Genomic DNA, 20,960 nt, shown 5'->3' on the forward strand with positions numbered 1-20,960 from the left:
TATAAGAACGTGAACATGTGATAGTGATATTTGAGAATATTATATCCTAGTTTGTGTTATTAGTTCAATAAACACTGAGTTCATAAAGTAATTATGAAGGATTTCATTTAATGTCAATATAAACAGAATAAATAATAAAGCCACATTTTTAATCATCCAACATTAAAACTTCTTTTTCTCAGAATAACTTCGATCTCGCGAGTAACGATTAAATATCTATTTTTGTTGCTTTCAAAATTAGCTTTAATATTACTGTTTTATAAAAAGCTGCGCTACCAAGTCGAAAAATAACTCTGGTTTGTCTATATCACGTTCATAGTTTCATAGTTGTTTATTGCCGATGTCTACGTTTACTATCCCATTTACTTTTATATGGCTAAACTTTGTAATTGTTTCCTTGTATCCTCCTACATAATAACACATAACCAATCATTTATCCCATTTGAACTGGGACTTTCTCTTTCTTTAAACCACCAAAGTAATAATTGAAATCACTAGAAGCATCTAAATTAAAACGTTCTCCGTCGGAAAAGGTCACACTTTCCTGTTCTTTATACGACCGAGGTCGTTGATCTCCAAAACCTGAACTCACTTATTTGTGACATGTGGTTGCGATTTTTTGATCGATTTGAACTCTCGAAATGATTTGAACTCTGTATTACTCGCTAAACTGTTTTAAAATTTGTTTATAATGTCGACTTCTACTATTATCGTCTGCTGCGCTATCAGTGAAGAATTCCTTTTCCCCGCAAAGTTATTATTTTTCAACGATGAATCGCATTTTTTCAAATGGAATTCATACTGTGTTTTAAATAATTAAATACAATGCAAAGATTTTTTCTTAATATATTGGAAATTTTTATCATTAAACACTTTTTTTGGCATTTATTGACCGGGTCCTCTCTCCTTGAACGGAATTTTCTTCGCTACGTTATTTTACGTAAATCAACTATAAAACAAGTTCGCTATTATCATTAATATCGTGCATTGAATATTAACAATTTCAATCGTAATCCTCTTTTCATAATCTTCAATGTACTTATTTAACCTTTTGCCTTACGATTTCTTTTGCAGTTACGTTGATTACTTCCTCGCTAATAAAAATATGGTGTATTTTTCAACAAAATATAAATTGTCTGCACAAATTATTAGATACAGAAGCTACATGAACATTGATTTCTTTTTTTAATCATTTTAACGAATCGAAAGTAATGCAATGTCTTTACTGTTTCATATTTGAGATAACATTGGAAATAGTTGCTTTATTTAAATAGAATATGGTATAAGATTATGTCGACACAGATTCGTTAAACAGACAGTTTGCAATTTTTGATGTACGATAATTATCGGTCTAGTTATGTCTCCTGAGTTGGTTAAAAAAAATATGTACAAAAACATCGTGTACTCAGGTTCAATCAGTCATTTTATGATCTAGTTAATGAACACGTTCGGGACTTAGATTACGCGAGAACTCTTCTTCAACACAGCTACAAACACATTTTTTTCACGAAGCCATGCCAATACCTTTTTTGGGTTGTTTTATTTAAAAAATACGGAATATCTCGAATCGCAGTGTCGGTTTTATAAATTGTCTTGACCACATACTTAAGACCACGTGGAAATTCGTATAACTCTTTAAAAATTGGACTAAATGACTTGAATTTTTTCTAGATAACGACTAGACAACAACTAAAATGCTTTATTTAGTTTTGCTATTACTTATAATCACAAAGAGAAATAAAAAGAATCTTTTTTAACTTTTTTATCTGAGTTTGTAATGGAAATATAAGAACACTTCTTGTGGATATGGACAACTTATGTCCATAATGAAGATTTCATCGAAATCGAACGACCTTGATAGGAGCTGTTAATAATTAAAGATCACAGTTTTGTCACGACTTTTTACACTTTCTCTTAACACCTGTCAAAAATAAGCAGCTTTTATAAAAGTAAAACGCGATTACGAAAGATGTTGAACAACACGAGTTTCTTTATGTTCTTGTCATTTCAAGTAATAGCAAAATTTAAAAAAAGTATTCTAATCATTTGCTAATAGGTTAGTCAATCTTACGATTCAATCAAATTCCAGTCATTTACCCTAGTGTAAATAAAGTTCTACCCGTTTTTCAAGTGATCTTAAAAGTATATGGTCACCACTATACATATATAAATTATCAAGCCTTTGTGGAGCAGATTTTGCTAGTGGCGAGATATCGAATTTCTCTGAAACGGGGAACAAACGGTCACACAGGGGTGTAGCATGACTGTCCTTTACCCTATATGACTCACGGTATCCTGTAATCGGACCAGTTTGGCATAACTCGTGCGTGTTTGTAAAAATACCGAATGAATCCAGAAGAACTGACTCTGTCGGAAGAAATTTTTCGAACTTACACTGTCTCCGTTAAGAAGCTTCTACATACTTTACGTAAGCGTAAAATTAATTTTAAAATTGTAGACGATGACAATACTTTTATGCGAGTAGTGAATGACGACTAGAAACAAAGTTTGTTGTGATATTCATTTCATTGAGCTGTTAAAAGGAAATAAAAGATTGTTTTACGAGAACACTTGAGTAACAAGCTCTTACAAGCTTGTTTACATCTTCCTATTTCGTTTAGATAACTTGTCGAGACTAAATCAGAAAGTAATCTCAATCTACGTTTCGTGAACCATTTTCAAATGTTATTTCGGTCTGCTCTCCCATTAGTCGTCCAGAACTCTGGACCAAATAATGCTATACTTCGCCTATTTATATTAGATTGGTGCACACGAAGTATCGAATAGTATCTACTTATCATTAGACCGCAAATTTCGTTGAAAAATAAAAATTTTCTACCGCGAATGGCAACCATCAAGAGCTACAAGTAGAAACATATTTTTATTCGTAATATTTTTAATAAGTTGAAAATTATCTAAAAGGTCAGTTAATTTTATAATTTTTTACACTTACTGTCTCAAATTCCTCTTACTTGCAAGGAGAAATATCTAACATTTAAACATTCTCGTATTATATTTCAAAATGCGCCTTCCTTTTTTTGAGATATTTTGATTTGAAGTTTGTATGCAACCATACGGATAACATATACGAGATGATCATTTCGAAATTTAACATATAAATATTTCGCAAAACAACACATTTGTGGGAAAACTGTTTAATACTAAAGGTTATTATTTTCGGAAATCGATTAACTTTTGTATTTAACATTTCTCCCGAAATTGTGTCTTTTTCAACATGTTTATATTTGGAGATTTCAAATGATCATTCTGTACAATATGTTAGGTTACCATATGGTTACGTACAAACTTTAAATAGAAGTATTTGCAAAATAGAGACCGCCCATTTCGAGAACTTCTATTAGGCTACATTGATATTAAGTATGTACCCATTCTCGAGTCAAGCGAAATTTCTATGAACGTAAGTCTCCCTTATCAGGTTTTTCATGAATTTTTCTTTTATAAAAATAATAAGAATTGCATTATCTTTACGACCCATCGCAATTAATTCCTCGTTTTAGTGACAAAGTGACGCTTAGCCGAAATTGAGAAAATTGTTACGATAATAACAACGATATTTACGATAATAATAATTTCCGATTTCAATTCGAACTTTTTGACTTTTTAATTCGAAGTTTTCACACCGAAAAATAATTATACCCGGTGTATTAACAGTGTATCCATTACACTTCATGCACCCCTATCAGTATCTATAACTGATTGGACATTAGTATACATAGAATAGTGATTGGATAAGACAAATTGGACACGAATAGTGAAATTGGATACACACATAAAACGAAATGGCGTCATAAAATTGTGTAAATAGTAGATTTTACAAATAGTTATTACATTTTCGTATCACAAAAGGAACGTACACCCTATAAATCGTTCGAAACGATCTTTGACAGTTTTATTAAAAAACTCATCGCTTATATAAATAACCGAATTCAAGTTGTTTCAAGAGATTATTTAGGATATCAGTGCGAAAACAAAGTTGATTATTCTCAGTGCTCTCCTAAAGGCGAAAGAGTTTTGAAAATATGTTTTTAAAATATATTAATGTATGCATTATTTTCGATTTACTACGATTATTAAATGAAGGAAAATTGATCTATGTCACATCTATCTCTTGCAAATAAATGCAGATAACTTCTACGCTGCATAAAATCGACGATCTAATTCGATGATCCAATAACATTTTGTAGTTAGGTGTTGTTTGCCATTTAAAACGGAATAATCGAACCAAGCCATTTAAATTTTTTTTGAGATTCAAAGAAATTAGTTAACTAGACAAACAAGATAAGAAGTTCTCATTTTTTAACTTTTTTACCCGAGTCTATAACGAAAATGAAGAAAAAAGGTTTTTCATACATCGCGGTAACTTGTGCGCATACTGCAAAATTTCATCGAGATCGATTTGTACATGTTTTCTAAATTTCTGACCTAACAAAATAGAAATACATGCATCAATGTATCCATGCCATACTATGCATCTATGACGCAAAATGAATAAATCAAATGTGAAGCAATAAAAACATTTAAAGAGTTTGAGAATACTATTATATTACTTTAAACTCAATGACATAATTAAAGAAAGAAATAAATGTCTGTGTAGTTTTTTTACCTTGCCATTAACGCATAAGGATAGAATGTTCCGAATTAGCTACTTATGAGGATAGAAACTTTCAAGTTAATCGTTTTTCAAATTATTTTAATTCAAAGAATATTATAAATATCGAGATATGTCAAGAAGCGGATTTATATGTCACATTTTGAATAGTTTTATTAAAAAGAATATTACAAACGTCTATACATATTATTTTAACCTATACTTCCGTTTTAAAACTTGAATGGTGCTTGAATTCTTTTATCAATCATTGATAAAATATATTTTTGTAGTACCGTGTTAAATATTATGTTAGAATATACATAATGACTGAATGATTGTTTGTGAACCGCGTTTTATCACAGATGACAACGTTTCAGTCTGCTTATTTGAGGAAACTAATCGGAATATGCATTTGCTTTATAGTAAATAACCGGACACATCTGCTTGACCACTGTCCAAGAAAAACTACACAGAAAAAAATATACATTTTAGTCGAAAACTGTAAAAAAGCAAGCGCTTGGACAGTAAACGTTTAAATATCGATGTCGCTTGTATGTCGAGATTCGTTATACTATTTCATAAAGTTGCTGCTGTAAAGTTTTTTTGTATCAAAGCAGAAAGTCAATTGATTATATTCCAATACGTAAAAGTAAGTCAAGTTATGTTGTTATCGTCATCTGCGAATTGTAATATAATACCATATTTTATATATGAATGTATCAATTCGCATTAAATAGCTATCTCGAAAAGCACATATGCAAATTAGGCATTAACAGTTACCTGTTCCAGTTTTCACGAACATGGAAGAAATAATATATTGTATTAATTCTTAGACGACATGAATGATCAGAGATTTGAAATCTTTATGCAATTACTTCTTTATTTTTTTTTTATTTACGGCTAAAAATCTATTTGTATATAATAGTTGATTACCAATGAATTGCAGGTAGAAAGGACATTGAAAATGTTTCGTCTGAAAGTAATCACGGAATAACATAGAGACGAAGCAATGCATAGACACATATTTCTGTCTTGACTAACAGGAATTAGTTATAAATAATATGTATAACCAATTTGTTTGAATCATAAAGTCCGCAGTCTAATCATTACTTATTAAAACTTTTCCAAAAAAAACCGGTTAAAATAACTAGTTCCCGATTTCTTCTTCCACAATTGCTTACATTATAAATGTTTTTCTATAAAATAAACAGTGTTTGATAATCGTGTTTATGGTACTAACATAATTATAACGAATAATTGTGCAAAGTTTAAGTAAATCCAACCATGACATTGTTACATATTCAATGGATAGATTCAGTTTATAACTCCACCGTTCGATTGTCGTTGAAACGATGGGGTACGAAACACTGTCTGGCGATAAATCGGATTGGTTTCGTAGTAGAGAAAAACTTGCAAGCATGGAATAAAAAAATATGAATCGTGAACAAAAGATAGGTAGTACGCTCGTCGCAGCAAAATGAAAGAAAGAATTCTTTACATATTATTTGTGACATAGCATTCACACGACTTACTCGGTTTATCGTTTCTTTTTCTCGTAGACTCTGAGAAATACACGGAAAAGAAGAATTCCGTTTCGCAGAATACTTTCCATGCTACATTCGCAATTCTTTTGTAGCATTACATTCTTCGGTCGACTAGAATATAATACCAACATGATATTACGGAGGGTAAAGTACTTAAATTCTGTCCCCGCGAAGATCTCTTACCACTTACGAAAAAGTAAATCAACTTTCTGACACGAAAGAAATTCATCGAATTGTCTTGGAAGCTATATCATGAAGATTCCAGACATTATGAAGACGCATCAAATACAATAAGAGCAACGTATGATAAAGTTACGGAATATGAGAATCCCTCTTAAAAATCGACACTTTGTCGCATATTAATTCGCGTCTTCGTCTGTTTATGGACGTTCATATTAGATTAGCATTGCGGACAACCATATTTGTAAAGCAAATAGCGAAATATTTTTAGAGGAGTTTGATTATAATAGATATGTCTTAAAAATGGCAAGTTTGTAATTATATTCCTAAATGCTAGTGTATAGTAAATTCAATGAATGTTACACGTCATATATGATTAAATAATGAGTTATGCTGAAAATTCCTTAATATTTGACCCATGTTATTTCCAAATATGAGACTTTTAGAGGTTGTTATCATAATGCTAAATCAAAAGAGACAATTCCAAAAAGAAAAACGAACGAAGACATACAAAACATGATAATGATGAAGATGAAGAAGATATTATTCTAATCAATAAAATGAATTATAAAAAAAATTACGAAGCAGTTATGTTTGTTTTGTATAGACCTTTACGCTTCAGACGAACATGGTGAAATGGATTTAATGTACAAACTGTTACCGTAGGATCCACGACGAAATAACAATTTTTTTCTATTTTCCAGTAGATTGTAAAAGCATTTAAACGTGTGTCTATTTATAATAAAAGTGTTTTTAATACAAAAATTATGATTTAAAAAATATGGGTTTCATATTGGGCAGTTTTACCTTACTACGTACCAAAGCACTTACTGTTAAGAACCAGAAAAACTACGTTTGTGAGGTCATTTGTGAAGATTTTTGTAACAAAATATATCTGAATAATTGATATATATTCAATAATTACCCAGAGAAATATCTTGGCAATTACAACAATTGTAAAATAAAGAATTTGAAATCCATCAATTTGACGATTATGGTAATTCTAGCGTTAATATTACATACAGGGTGTTTCACTAAAAATATTGATAAGTCACGTGGCGGTTAGGGTATTACTGGTTATTTGATTCATCTTGACAATAGATGATCTTGAAATCATGAAAAAATATAACTTTTAGAAAAAAATGATTTCCATCACATATGTGTCCTTTCGGACCATACAAATTGTTTTTTTGGTACTCTTTGGTATCATTAATGGTAATGGAGGTATTTCTCTGTAACGCTTTTAGTGGAGCACTATATGTGCCCATAATTATGAAAGTGGTCTAAGTCATATATTTCTTGTTTCGAGATATTTAATGAATCGCATTTGAATAAATTAAAAAATATTTTTACATTATGCGATCTTTTTATTTAGAATTTTATTAGTCTTGATTAATGGAAATTTATTATGAATATGAAATTTTGTGTGAATTTCATACGAAAATGTTGTTGTTAAAGTTTGAATTGACTTAGACCATTTTTGAAATTAACTCAATGTTCTATAAATGACATAAAGCAATAACGAACTATGAGTTTTATTTGAAACAGTAACTTTAATGAAATAATTCGTGCACATTTATTAATGATACTAAAAAAGTAATGCATTTTCATCATTTCGAGTTTTTAAAATTTTTTAAATGTTCCTGATAAACTGGAGGAATGTATGGTAGCAAACACATAATATCTTTATGTTTTTCTCCCGATACTGGTCTGGTAGTGTTGTATAAAGGAAGTAGCTTAATTCCGTATATTTTGGGACTTCCTCTTTTAGGTGAAAGATCCAAAACGTGGAATTCAGGAATATCTAAAGAAGTTTTATAGAACAATTTATATGGTTCATTTTTCACGAATCTCGTCCATTGTATTCGTAGACAAGAGGCAGATTTGCCCGCGGTATTTTTTTCTCTTCTTGTTGTTCACTCTTCTAGTGATTTCGTTGAAATAAAATCCGTCTGCGACATTCGTTTTATCAAAGATGTATTTCTTCTTCTACACTTTTCTATCAGTTCGTAATAGTACTCAGGGTTGCATAAATAATTTGCTTTTTTTATTTTCATTTCTATCAACCCAAAACCACGGTCATTTGGTAGAAAGGACCAAGTTATGTTTTTATAATTTCCTTAAATTTTTGACTTAGACCACTTTCATAATTAACACTAAATGATTTCCGTATAATGTTGTAATTACAACTACTATCTAAAGGTTCATTTTTGACGATATCGTAAAAATTACATTGAATAAATTTAGTTTAAAATAATGTGGTGTAGAATAACTGATAAACTCATTTTTTTTTAAATTTTGACTTAGACCACTTTCATAATTATGGGCACATATACATAAAATTTATCGTTAGAACTTGTAAAAGTTGGGAAAATGAAACTTTAGGATTTTAGAAAGTTGGTTTTCGATACATCAGAGATTGGCGATGAAACTGTCCATTTTCCAGGAGAAACTGTTTTTTTATATGATTAGACATATTCGCAGTGAGAACACTTATTTATGGGATATAGAGAATAATGCATATAATATGAATGTCTATATCAGCATTCAATAACTGAAATATATGTGTTCACGTTGTATGAAAATATATCATCTAGAATTTGCATTTCAACATTATCTAAGGAATAATTGAACCATTTAATTGCAATTTCAATTTGATAGTTTTGCTTTTAAATTATTTACAACAAAGGAATCTGCGCGGAAAGTTATCTGGAGGATTTAATATTTTAAATTTCGAGGTTTTAAGGGGTCCTCGTTTGAGATAAAAAAATTATGGACGAACATAAAAGTCTATCAATTGAATTTGGGCCATAAATTACTGCTTTCCAGACCACTGTGCACTTGGGGGATACATACCCCTTAGAGCCAATCAAGTATTGAACACGCTCAATGACCGAGTAAAGAAGTGACTTTTTATTAAATTTAAGGATACACGGATGATATAGATAAGTAAAGTGCGGACTTTTTATTTTACATTGTTTGCACCAATTTTACAAAACAGGAGTTAAACAAAAATGTACTTCTTTTAGCAGTTTCGATAGAAAACGATAGTGTAACCAGATTCTGAAATACTTTCGATTTGAGACCGGTAATCGATATCGATAAGTAACCCTTACGTCTGATTGTCATCTTTTATTATTACCATTGCTAGAGCGTTCATTTGTATGTAAAATCATTGCATACAAATCTGCACAGTTTCAAAAAACGTGGAATTTTCTGAATGCCGAACTCTTCTTGTAAGCGATAGAATTGTTTGCATTACATTCCTCTGTACATTCTTCATTTCTTATGCAGAGAGTTATCGCGTGTTCGCGAAACGTGTCAAGTTTATACTATAAACACTTCTTAACCAAAATTTCGAGAATCGAACATGACTAAAATATAACCCTAATCGTCGATAATGGTTATTTGTAATTAACATGCAGTTTTGCTTAACCATAATAGTTATTCATAACCAAAAATTTGAAAGTCGTGACCTGGTCATAGATGATTGATTTACAGACTACCGTACCTCGGTTCTGAATTCAGAGTGACAAATGCACGCAGAGCAAGAAAGATGCTCGGAGCTCTCGGAAGCTGTGTTTCTAGTAGTATCCGCCAGGGGCAAATAGTGTCGTTATAAGAGCAACGATAACAGAGGGACTAGGGTGAGGAGAGGAGAGAAGAGGAGAGATGCGAAGAGAGAGATCAGCGGTGAGAACCGAACGAGAACGGCTCGGTGTCTAGTCTTGTGTATAAATAGAAGACACGTCGACCGACCCGTCTGTTCCTTTATCGGTGTTATGTTATTGCATGCACACTACTTGACTGCTTACGCGATGGAGGATAGTTTTCGTATCGATTCGCGTCTCGCGTCCCGTCGCCGCGTCGCGGTTTTCTGCGTTACCGACGATGTCCTCGCAAACTCTTTCTCATCCAGCCACCGATCTCGCACCACGGAAATTCAGCGGCCGGAATCGTTCGCCCAGTATTCCAAAGGTTGGTCGGGTTGTCCCTCTACGGACGGTTTAGTTTGTTTATGAAACTCGGACCACTTAACCCTTCTACGGTCACGGACGAAACGATAAGATACTAATTAACCCTTTGCAGTTGGTGCCATTTTAACTCGAAATATGAAATAGTTTCTCCGATTTGTAGTAACTCCACCTTATATAACTAGACTGCGAGTTTTTATGCAAAATAAAAGGTTTTCTTATCAATTCTAATAAACAAGAGCTAAGTAGGAGTCTCTGTTTTTCTTTAGTCATTTTAATAATATAAAAATAATATATAAACAATGTTAAATTTTTAAATTGAATGGTCTTTTCAATTTCGTCTACTGATTTTTACAATAATTGCATAATACCGCTACACAGGTCTCGCTTAACACGGTTTCGATACGACACGGAACAAATTAACCGTATTACAGGGGTATGAAGTCATAGAATTGTGTGTCGGGATCTGCACAACACCCTCGGTTTGCCAGGTATTGACATACAGTCAGTGTGAAAAGTATTTATACGCTTTAATTATGAACTTATTTTGCAACTTGAAGCCTGTACCTTCGTAATTCATTGATCAGTCTTTCTTACTATGGTTTTACAACACATAAGAAACGAAGAACTGAAGACATAAGTTTACTCGGAAATGTTACAAATTGAAATGTTTCCAAAATCATTGCAACACTTTGTTCACAAATGACTCTACTACGGGTATAGAGATTAGAACCTGCTTTTTACAATGACATATCAAAAATTGGTGTACGAGTGTAAGTTTTTGACGAAACAAAAATAAGAACAGTATCTTGGAGTCTTCGTGAACCTTGTAGACAGATTGTCTAAAAAAAAGCGTACATCAAAGTTTAGGGAGTCATTGTAAAATGGAAATTTCAATCCTTAAATCTGTGTTAGGATTAGCTGTAATAAAATTTTCCATGAGCAAACATTGTTTTTTATTTTTTTATTGTACAAACTACTTGCGATCTAAAAAAAATTGTTGCACTACTGATTCTCTAGAAAACTAATCAGTCTTTAAAAAATTGTTAACATACTTTCCAATGCGAGTGTAGATGTATTTTTGCAAATAAAATTAATCACATCACTGATAAAAATTGATCGTCTCAGATTAAATATTTTAATTGAATGTTTACGAATAAGTGAATTTAATTGACAGAAGATTAAATTTCGATTAAATGTGAATAATACCTGTGGAATTAAAGATAAGAAGGGGACAATCGTTAATTTTTGATATACTTATTTAATAGATGATGTCGCTTTATGGAAATTTCGTATTATATATTACGTTAGTAATATTAATTATTACATTTTTTATAATTACAGTTAATTATTGTAATTGTTTCGAAAAATAATATTAAATATTAAATTATATAAATATGATTCTATTATTATGTTTTGTTACTATTAATGTTACTATTAACAAATACGTTTTATTTAATGATAATGAAAACGACATTATTTAGAAAATGATCATTATTATAGAAATATGCTAAGGTTTTCTTAAACAGACAGATTGCACTTATGGAATTTTAAGGGAGTTATATTATTGTAGGTCGACGAAACTTTCAGGCCAACCTTCTAAGCGCAAAATAATCAATAATGTGAAACTCACATCCACGTCTGTTACGAATCTTGTACCAGTGAGACAGAAGTGGCGTTAATATGTGTTACAGCGTGTCTCTTGTACACGATTTGCCCATATTCTGATTTTTAATCAAGGTAATCCAGTTAATGCTATATATTTACAATTAGATACAGTTTGATTACAGAGAATCGAATTATTCCGACAAAGCGAAAGATAGTTATCATTTTAATTAAATTCAATCTAGGGTATTGACAATAAATTTTCTTTGTAAACTCAATGCGTAATACCTAATACATTTTGACTAAAACAGTAGTTATTTGTGATCTCATGCAAAATCAAAATTATCCTAATGAATTGTATTTATATTATCAACGAATATAGTTAAATTCTTCTGATTAATGATTCAGTTTAATGGTTATTATAGTGTTTTATAGCAATAACAAGATTTGCATTTCTTCAACCTTCATACGATTTCTATTATAATATATGTCATTATTATATTATTTTTGTTATGTTATTATATTCTATGTTAATAATATCTATCATAATTTTTAGTAAATTATAAAGGAAACATTATTTTTGCTCATTTAGCAATTCTAGTATTAATAGAATTTATTGAGAATCATTAGAACAATTTTTGTTAGTTCTGCATAAATATTTAATATTATACAACTTTCTTCAAGAGTTACGTGTGCGTGCGTTAACCTACGCTCTATAATAGAATTGTTTTGCGGATGTAAAAATCTTATATGCGGCGAAAGCATTACTATCTCGACTGTCTGCAGCTCAGTGCGATTTCAAGACACACGCTGATTTATCAATGTTTTTTTAAATCTGATTTTATTTTTAGTCACACTACGAACGTATCTCGTTCTGTTGTCTTTTCTTCATAATTAAAGAGATTATGCACGGATTATACATTATCTGCATAATCTGCATGACTTGCTTCACTTGTCAGAGTAAATTTAGTGTTCCTTTAAATTGTGCATTTCTTGTTAATTTAAATCTGAAGATGGAAATCTTCGTAGTTTTCTTTTTAGATTTATCAATTACAGATTATAGATTTTTTAAATTAAATTAAGCGTTCCTTACCCTCATACTGTATTCATAAAACTTACACCAACGAAATTTGAGTCAAAATATCTTCGACTAAAAACCTATGTGCAGATTTCTGCACACTGCACTGTAATAGAATGGTTAAAAAATCAGCGAAATCGATAAATTTGACTCTGATAATGTGGTAATTAAAAATATTACAAGAGCCTAATTCCATATCTGGGTGATAGACTGACCATTACTGAACATTACAGAATAACCATCATTAGCAAATTAACATTATGAAAAGATCGTAACACAATACGTAATGTATAAGTAGACTGTGGATTTTTATACGTAATAAAAATTTGCTACCTCAGTTTTGGGAAACTAAAATAAGCTAAAAAGCTGTTTCTTTTTCTCATAGGTACGATAGGGTTGTCATTTGTTTCATGAATGCATAAAATCCGCAGTCTAATTATGACGTATGATCACTTCTTGTTTGATATTAAAGGCTACACATTTTATGCATTTATTCATATTTATGACAAAAATTGTTAGATAAAGTGCAAACTATAAAAATATTTAAGGAATTTTCAGACAAGTTTTTTTTTACGTGTAAATCACTTTTCATCAAGTTTAAAAAGTAACAAATATCGAAAAAATATTGTACACCCGATTCTGCTTTCATTCTTATACATGATTTCGATTCAAGACGACTTTGACAAATAAATTCAATTTCCTTTTTGCACGGTTAAAAAATAGCGAAAAAAATGATGTTGTGTCCATCACTGTCACTATTTTAAATTTTTTATTTCTGACTTCGTGATTCTTTTAATTACATATGCTACTTTTACTTTAACCTCTTAGGCACTGAGCACCACTATAGTGGCTTTCGCGGATGCCGTCTGATAAATTGTTAAAGTTAAAATGCGTCTATCATATCTTTAAGAAAAATTATAATTTATTCATCAAGCACTTCATTTCAGTGTGCTCGTGTAAAGGACAGCATTATCCGTCACACATTGCAGTGCCGTAACATTTACACGTAATTCGCGTTCAACACTGCCGTACCGAGAAACAGCCCCGCGTAAAGTTCCGCCGTGCCTAAGAGGTTAACATTAACTGTACCCTCACCGGTCAAAACACACGAGTCACTTTTAATGCCCGATACGGTCAGTATGGAGAATTAAATCATATTTTGTTTTTATAAAATAAACTGTACGCGAATGTACCTATAAATCAAATTTGGCTTTTTATAAAGAACTTTTAAGGTTATGGAACCGTTTTAAGGTTATGAAACTGATCCCCTATTTTTCACGATGATACATCTTACACGGCTTCTTCATCTACCGTAAAAAACAGTATTAGGGGTTTACACATCCATGACTGTCGAGCGAAAGAACATACGTCACAAAATCCTATCTGGGGGCATGACTGTTTAAAGCGTTAAATATCAATTTGTTATTGTCACCGAGAGAAGCGCGGTATAAATGGTATGTCTTATCTGAGTTTACATAATTTTTTCAACTGTTTCAATTTGTTAAGACGCGATATACGATTGTACCGTCCCGTCTTTCCGTTTGGGTTTAGCTACAATCACTTTGGTTATTGCCATGTTTTAGAATCGATTTTTAATGTTTATTTAATGATTTAATTACTTTACGACACTGGTACGGCTGAATAGTATCAGATGACATGCCTGGGAAGGCTAACGTGGCCGTACCGTCCTTGATGACAATCGACGTGACCTAAACCCGTATAAGGCACAAAGGGGGCTCGGCAGTTTTATTTCTCACAATTTTTAAGGGATACAGCGGACATCATTGTCAACGACGTCACGACTTTTTGGCGTTAGGCTGCCGAACCGACCCCCATCGGACTACTTGATAAGTTTGTGTAATTGGTCGGTTCAGTGCCCCTCTATTTTTGTAAAATCCTTGTGGAGGGGCTTTTCACTTCCACGTTTTAGCGGAGCAACGAAGCTCAAACCAGAATTTCGTCAACCGTCGACATACGCTACGTTGTTTTGTACATAGTTGCTTTCTATTAAAATATAAGTGCTATATTTGGCGATCAACTGTCTCACATCCTATCTATCTACAACTTTAAATACCTTCGCTGAATATTGGGTTCAGTCGAAGACGTACATTGGATTCGCAAACATTACCTGCGAACCTATACGTACCCTTAACACAATTGGCGTAACGATAAATCAGTATATTATACCATTGCATAGGAGTGTAAACAACACCTTTTCTTACGACAGAAATATGATTCTGGTTAGCTCTTAATTAACTCTTGGTAAATCTTAGGATTAGGTTTTTGTAATTTTATTTTGACAAGAAAAATTACATTCTTTCTTTTGAGTGCTGTGCAGTAATTAGATGAGAGGATTACGCCACCCAAATGAATTTGTCCTTCATCATTATCGGTATTGCACAACCGGATGTATGCTCTAGCGAAAGTTTGATAAATTAAATAGTAGTCCAAGGAAATAGCCTGGCTTAAGCATGCCGACAAATTGAACGAAAACAAAATCGATGGAGCTTCGCACCAGAAGCCGAATGACATGTCTTTGTCGGTGTTACATTCATTAATGATGAATGACATTCAGCTTGACCTTCAAGTTCTAGCACAAGTAAATTACACATATCATAATCCTCTACTGAGCAAGTTTAAGAAAATTTATATTCGTACTTGTTTACGTCTTCTACTGTATGACCTCATCGTTATAATAATGACTCATCAATGAAGCGTTCCAACATTATATCATTTCCTAATAAAAAGTGTAACTCTCTAGTAGATGAAACGAATAGATGCCGTGACATGAACAGTGAAGAATGTTTGGGCAACTACCTGTCCCTAGCAAAATGTATTCGAATGTCTGTTAGGTGAACGATGCGTATCTTGTCGCACTATCTCATTTTACTGTTTGGGTTTAGGCTGCGAACGATTTGGACGACGTCATTTTTCAAAGTCCTCTTTGACTTTTGAATATCTTTGACAAATTTATTAGTTTATGATTCGATTATGATCACTGGCTGAGCTTTTCTGGGACGACCAGTGTAGCCGTACCACTCTTAATGACACTTGACATGGTATAGATCCACACAGGGTGCAAAGGGAGCTCGGTAGTTTATTTTCAAGAATTTCTATGGAATACAACAGACACCATTGTTTCCACGTCATTCCTAGTGCCAGATCATCGAACTACTCCCATCGTTTTAGCCCCGATAGGCTTTCTTTAACCAGTTAACTGTAGCGATCTCTTTGTAAAGCGCCCACCAGCGTGGGTTGCGATAATCAAGCGATAATGAAGGAAGTTATGAATCCAACTCAAAATATTTGTAATTTTCATTTATTTGTTTCATTTATTTGTTTCTTGACCTCTAAACATTTTAAACATATTAAAATTTACGAATACAATTTAGTTTCGCCAGAATTACAATTTAAATATCAACTTGTAACAAAATTTTACGCATGACAGATATAATCATCATGACACAAAATTCTGCAAATTTTAAAATAGCAAATTTTTGTTGAGGGACTTTTCACCTCTATGTTTCAGCAGCCCAACGAAGTCCGCATAAGATCTTATTGTCCGTTGCAAATATAAAATCGTAAAATTACGAAAACCATCAAAATTTCATCCTTTTGCATTCGAATGCCTAAACCAAACACTGTTATATCACATTTCAAAATAATTTTAACATTGTCGAGTTTGTTTATATTTAAATCACTGTACAAAGTGTAACTGTTGCTTGAAATAAAGCAATAATGGAACAACTCATTATTTGAAATCCCATTATATGAAATGAATTGCTATAACTTACATTTCAGATAACAATACTGAAAATAAAGATCGAAAATAGATGTCTATAGATCAATATAAAATAAAAACTGTTTGTTTTAATTACAAAATGTATTACTTGCATAGACATTTATTTCTTGGCTTAATGTTTTTATCGAGTTGATTTTAAATTTTTCAAGCATTTTCACTGTTATACATTTGATCTTCCAATTTTTATCAGAATCTCATACACCTCGCAGTCCAGTCACATATTACAGATTTGATATTAATCTTTACAGAATAAAGTCACGATATACACAATGAGTAGAGTGTACATACAAAATGAGAGACCGTTAAAACTTTTCAGCCGAAATATTAAATAGCGCTCGAAATTTCGAACTGAACTATTAATATGTGTTATTGCAGTTGCCTATTTTATGCGTTTGTCGTTTTAACGCAACCTAGTTTTTTTGATTGGATATATTTTACAATATTCTATTTACAATATTCAAGTATCGCCAATTTTCTCCAGTGAAAACAAACGGTTTATTAACCGATTTAGTAGTTGCTTAAATTTATTTCAAACGTGACGAAGATATTGAAAGCACATTATTATTCTAACGTAAGAGAAATTTCTATTCTAGCGAAATTTCCTGTTATTTAAAAATTATTTTAGAATTTCCATTTCTCGTTATTTGTTAAGGAAGAATATTCTCTGAAATAGCCAGCAAATTGATAACGCTAATGCATTGAAAATAAATATCGAGTTATCTGAACAACGTGAAATATTATTAGTAGTGACATAACCTTTGTCTGAATGAAAATGCTGCAAAAGTACCCACCTCGAAATTAGTGTTGAATATATTTGTTTCCAAAAAAATACTAGGTCTGGAATGTTCTGCCCATTCATCTGACCTAAATATAACAGAAAGTATTTCGACTGAATAGTTGAAAAAATACACACAATAATAAGACAGTTTAAGAAATACAAATGCACAGAAAAAGAAATTACTGAATACACTACAAAACAAAATAACAAAATATACATTCACGTACACGGTTTTCTAATTTACTATTTGTTTATGCTATTGTATATGAGACGATAGTACATTGTATTATTGAACAGGGACAAAGACGTTATATTACTTCCTTTATAGTAAACAAAAAATTATGCAGAGCCAATTATTAATGTGATCTTCGTTTTTGAAATCGATTATTTCATGCTTTCATAAATCAAATTCACCTTTCTGCAAATAAAATGTACTACTTCACAGATCAATGTAATCTTCATTAATCATGAATAATTATTTCTAAAATATCATTCAAGTTTTAAATTTTATATGAATGTTACTACAAATATCTGTATTTCACTTGCAAAAAGTTAATGTGATCTATGAAAGAGTTAATTTGATTTACAAAAATGATGAATATGATTTACCGAAGATTTAATTTGCAGTGCTAAATGATGAATACATATGATCTTCGAAAGGATCAATTTGTATTACAAAAAGGTGAACATGATGTACCAAAGGGCTAATTTCGAATGCAAAATCTGGATATGCAGAAAATGGATTGATAAGAACGTTTCATAGAAAAATGGAAGGCAAACACATTTAACACGTTGACTGCTAAGCAATATTAATATACGAAGAATCGAATGCTATCAAAACATTACATACAGCTATTGAATTGCCCTCTGTTATTGTATCTCTCTGTACACATATTGACATAACGGACTAATCTACGGCACAACAGCATTAACATTTAGTTTACAAATACTCGAGTTTACACAGTAGAAGAAGGTGCACCTTTTTTCTCATAACCTTTAGAACCTTTTTTCTCATAACTTTAGTGAAATAACATAAAATAAAATGAGACTGGTACAGAGTTATGAATAACAAAAAGGAATATAAGATTTTCATAGCACACCTAAACTTTAGGTCCACACGATGATTTATCAATATTTTTTAATTTCATTATATTTTTAGCCACAATGTAGCATTCTCTTCTGTTGTTTCACCCTTCTTAATTAAAGAGATTATGCATTACAATTTATAAATATTACTTCTCACAATGTTAGAGGTTTTGTCTGTAGTATTTAGAAGCAAGATTATAAGTAAAATATAATTTATTTCGAATAGAGTATAAAATCGTATAATAGATCGTAGAATAAGATCGTCTTAGAAAATTTGTATTTTGGATAAAAATCTGAGGTCTAGTCATCATGATCCATCTAAAACATTCTGTTTCAAATAAAACAAATTACGAGTACGTTTGCGAATGAAATGTATTGTGAAATTAACTGTTCTGAAATGTCATTATTTGATTATACGCATTTATATAAAATAGAAACTGCAAAATCAGATTTAAGGTGAAGTCTCATTTACATTCGTTCATTAATTCGTTTATGATAATTTACAATCACAATAAAAAAATTGGTTCTCGATTTGTTCAGTTTGATATTTTATAGTTAGGCAAAAGTTTATTATATTTATAATTATATTATATTTATATATGCATTGTATTTATAACTATATGTTTATTATATTAATAGTTTAGTTTTTGGTTTTATTTTAATTTAGATTGTGTTTTGCTTAGTTATGTATATATTATGTTTTGTCAAGGTTATGTATATTGAGTATTTATATATTAAGTATTATTTGAACTAAAAATGAAGATAACTATTTGAAAAAATTTATTCCTGATCGTTACTTGAAAATAAAAATAATAAAAATAGAGATAAAGTGAATTCGAATAATAAATTACTTCGGTACTTTATTTAAAATAAACCCACAGAAAAATAATGCTGAAATAATAAAATCAGCTCTAAATATTAAATTTACCTTCATAATTATTTCAAATAATTGTAAAATAATATAACAAGTTATTCGAAATATTATTTCAAATGTGTCCCTAAGTCTATGTATCAATTACAAATGTGATTTCACATAAAGCGTTGCAGTATGGCACTCATTATGTTAACCCTTTTGCGTTCGGATTAAATTTAGAGATGGGTACCGTACTGCTCGGAATTAATTTCCGTCGATAGAGCAGGGATACATAACACGCAAGTTTAGGATGTATAAACAAGATTTAGTAATCTTTTTGTGAACTTTAGATATATCTTTATTCAATACACTCATCTAGTGATATGTTTTTGTATAAAAATTATGTTTTATAATTTTCCTTCGTGTGATATTTTTCAAAACACTCTCCAATATGTAGTCCAGATTTTCGAGTGCATGTGTCGCAAAAATAATTTGTTTGGTGCCTTTCACCCTTAATCTTTCCGTTTGAACATTAATTACAATTTATAAAATGTTCTTTGGAATTCTACGAGGTATTGCCGAACGTTGTCGATTTCATTAGGTTCAAAAGAGGACTGACTCGCCGCTGCATCTTGCATGGCGAGCACTGGGTCACAACATTTGTTTAGATTGGATTCCGTTATCTCCAGTCGATTGAGCACTGTATTAGTTCGTGAATAGCTTCCTTAGGCATTGAGGTACTTATAGGAAAAGTGAAATCTGATACATAAATGCATACAGTATACGATTCGTATAGTTCCTTGATGTGGTGGCTGAGAGCAGACATACAAGCGGAACGGTAAAATGGCTTTGGTGGCTGAGAGTGGACATACGAGTGCAAAGGGTTAATAGTCTATGTTCAGTTTTCGTGAGGTAAAAGACGAAGGTGTACTGCGGGAGGCCAGCCGGTTCTAGCACGTGGCGAAGCTAAAATGCAACGGTTGAACACAGTAAGACACACCACAGTTATGCGGATATTACTATACAGTGTCTACTGCTTGATAGCGTCCTGCTGTCCTCCGAATCACGCGGCGTCAACAAAAAAAAAAGTTACTGTTTCGCTGGGCCTCTCGAGTTAGTTGCATGACGTTGAAAGAAAAAAGGAGAGAGAAAGAATCGTAGCTTTCACTGTTTTCAAGCGTGCCACTGCCAGTGTCCCTTGAACGCTGCAATATTACTTACGGAAGGAAAACTACGTTGCACTTTCAACAGTAAGTGAAACGTATCTACGTTTACCATTGGTCGAAATGATAACGTCCGCGAATCGGATTAGTCAACACTGAATGACGGCGAAAGTCAGATAGTTGGATAGGTTGCTGGGATAGAGATCGATCTATCGGCCCGTGGTCCTTATGCGAAAAGTGCCACGGGCCGACTGCCTAGCGGGCTTAAACATATTTTCTAACTAAAAA

General features: G+C 31.7%; 1 protein-coding gene across 11 annotated transcripts in view; it reads right to left on the reverse strand.

Annotated features, from left to right (window-relative positions):
- Tlk (Tousled-like kinase) overlaps positions 1–20,960 on the reverse strand; it is an 83,890-nt gene that overhangs the window by 32,281 nt on the left and 30,649 nt on the right. For 2 of the 11 annotated variants that reach the window (XM_078189359.1, XM_078189361.1), the window contains exon 3: positions 17,584–17,656. The exons of the other annotated variants lie outside the window; for them this stretch is intronic. The gene's annotated coding sequence lies outside the window, so the exon portion shown is untranslated. The remainder of the gene's footprint in view (positions 1–17,583; positions 17,657–20,960) is intronic. 11 annotated transcript variants of the gene reach the window in all.

Source organism: Augochlora pura, chromosome 8, assembly GCF_028453695.1.
Source record: "Augochlora pura isolate Apur16 chromosome 8, APUR_v2.2.1, whole genome shotgun sequence".
Lineage (NCBI taxonomy): Eukaryota > Metazoa > Arthropoda > Insecta > Hymenoptera > Halictidae > Augochlora > Augochlora pura.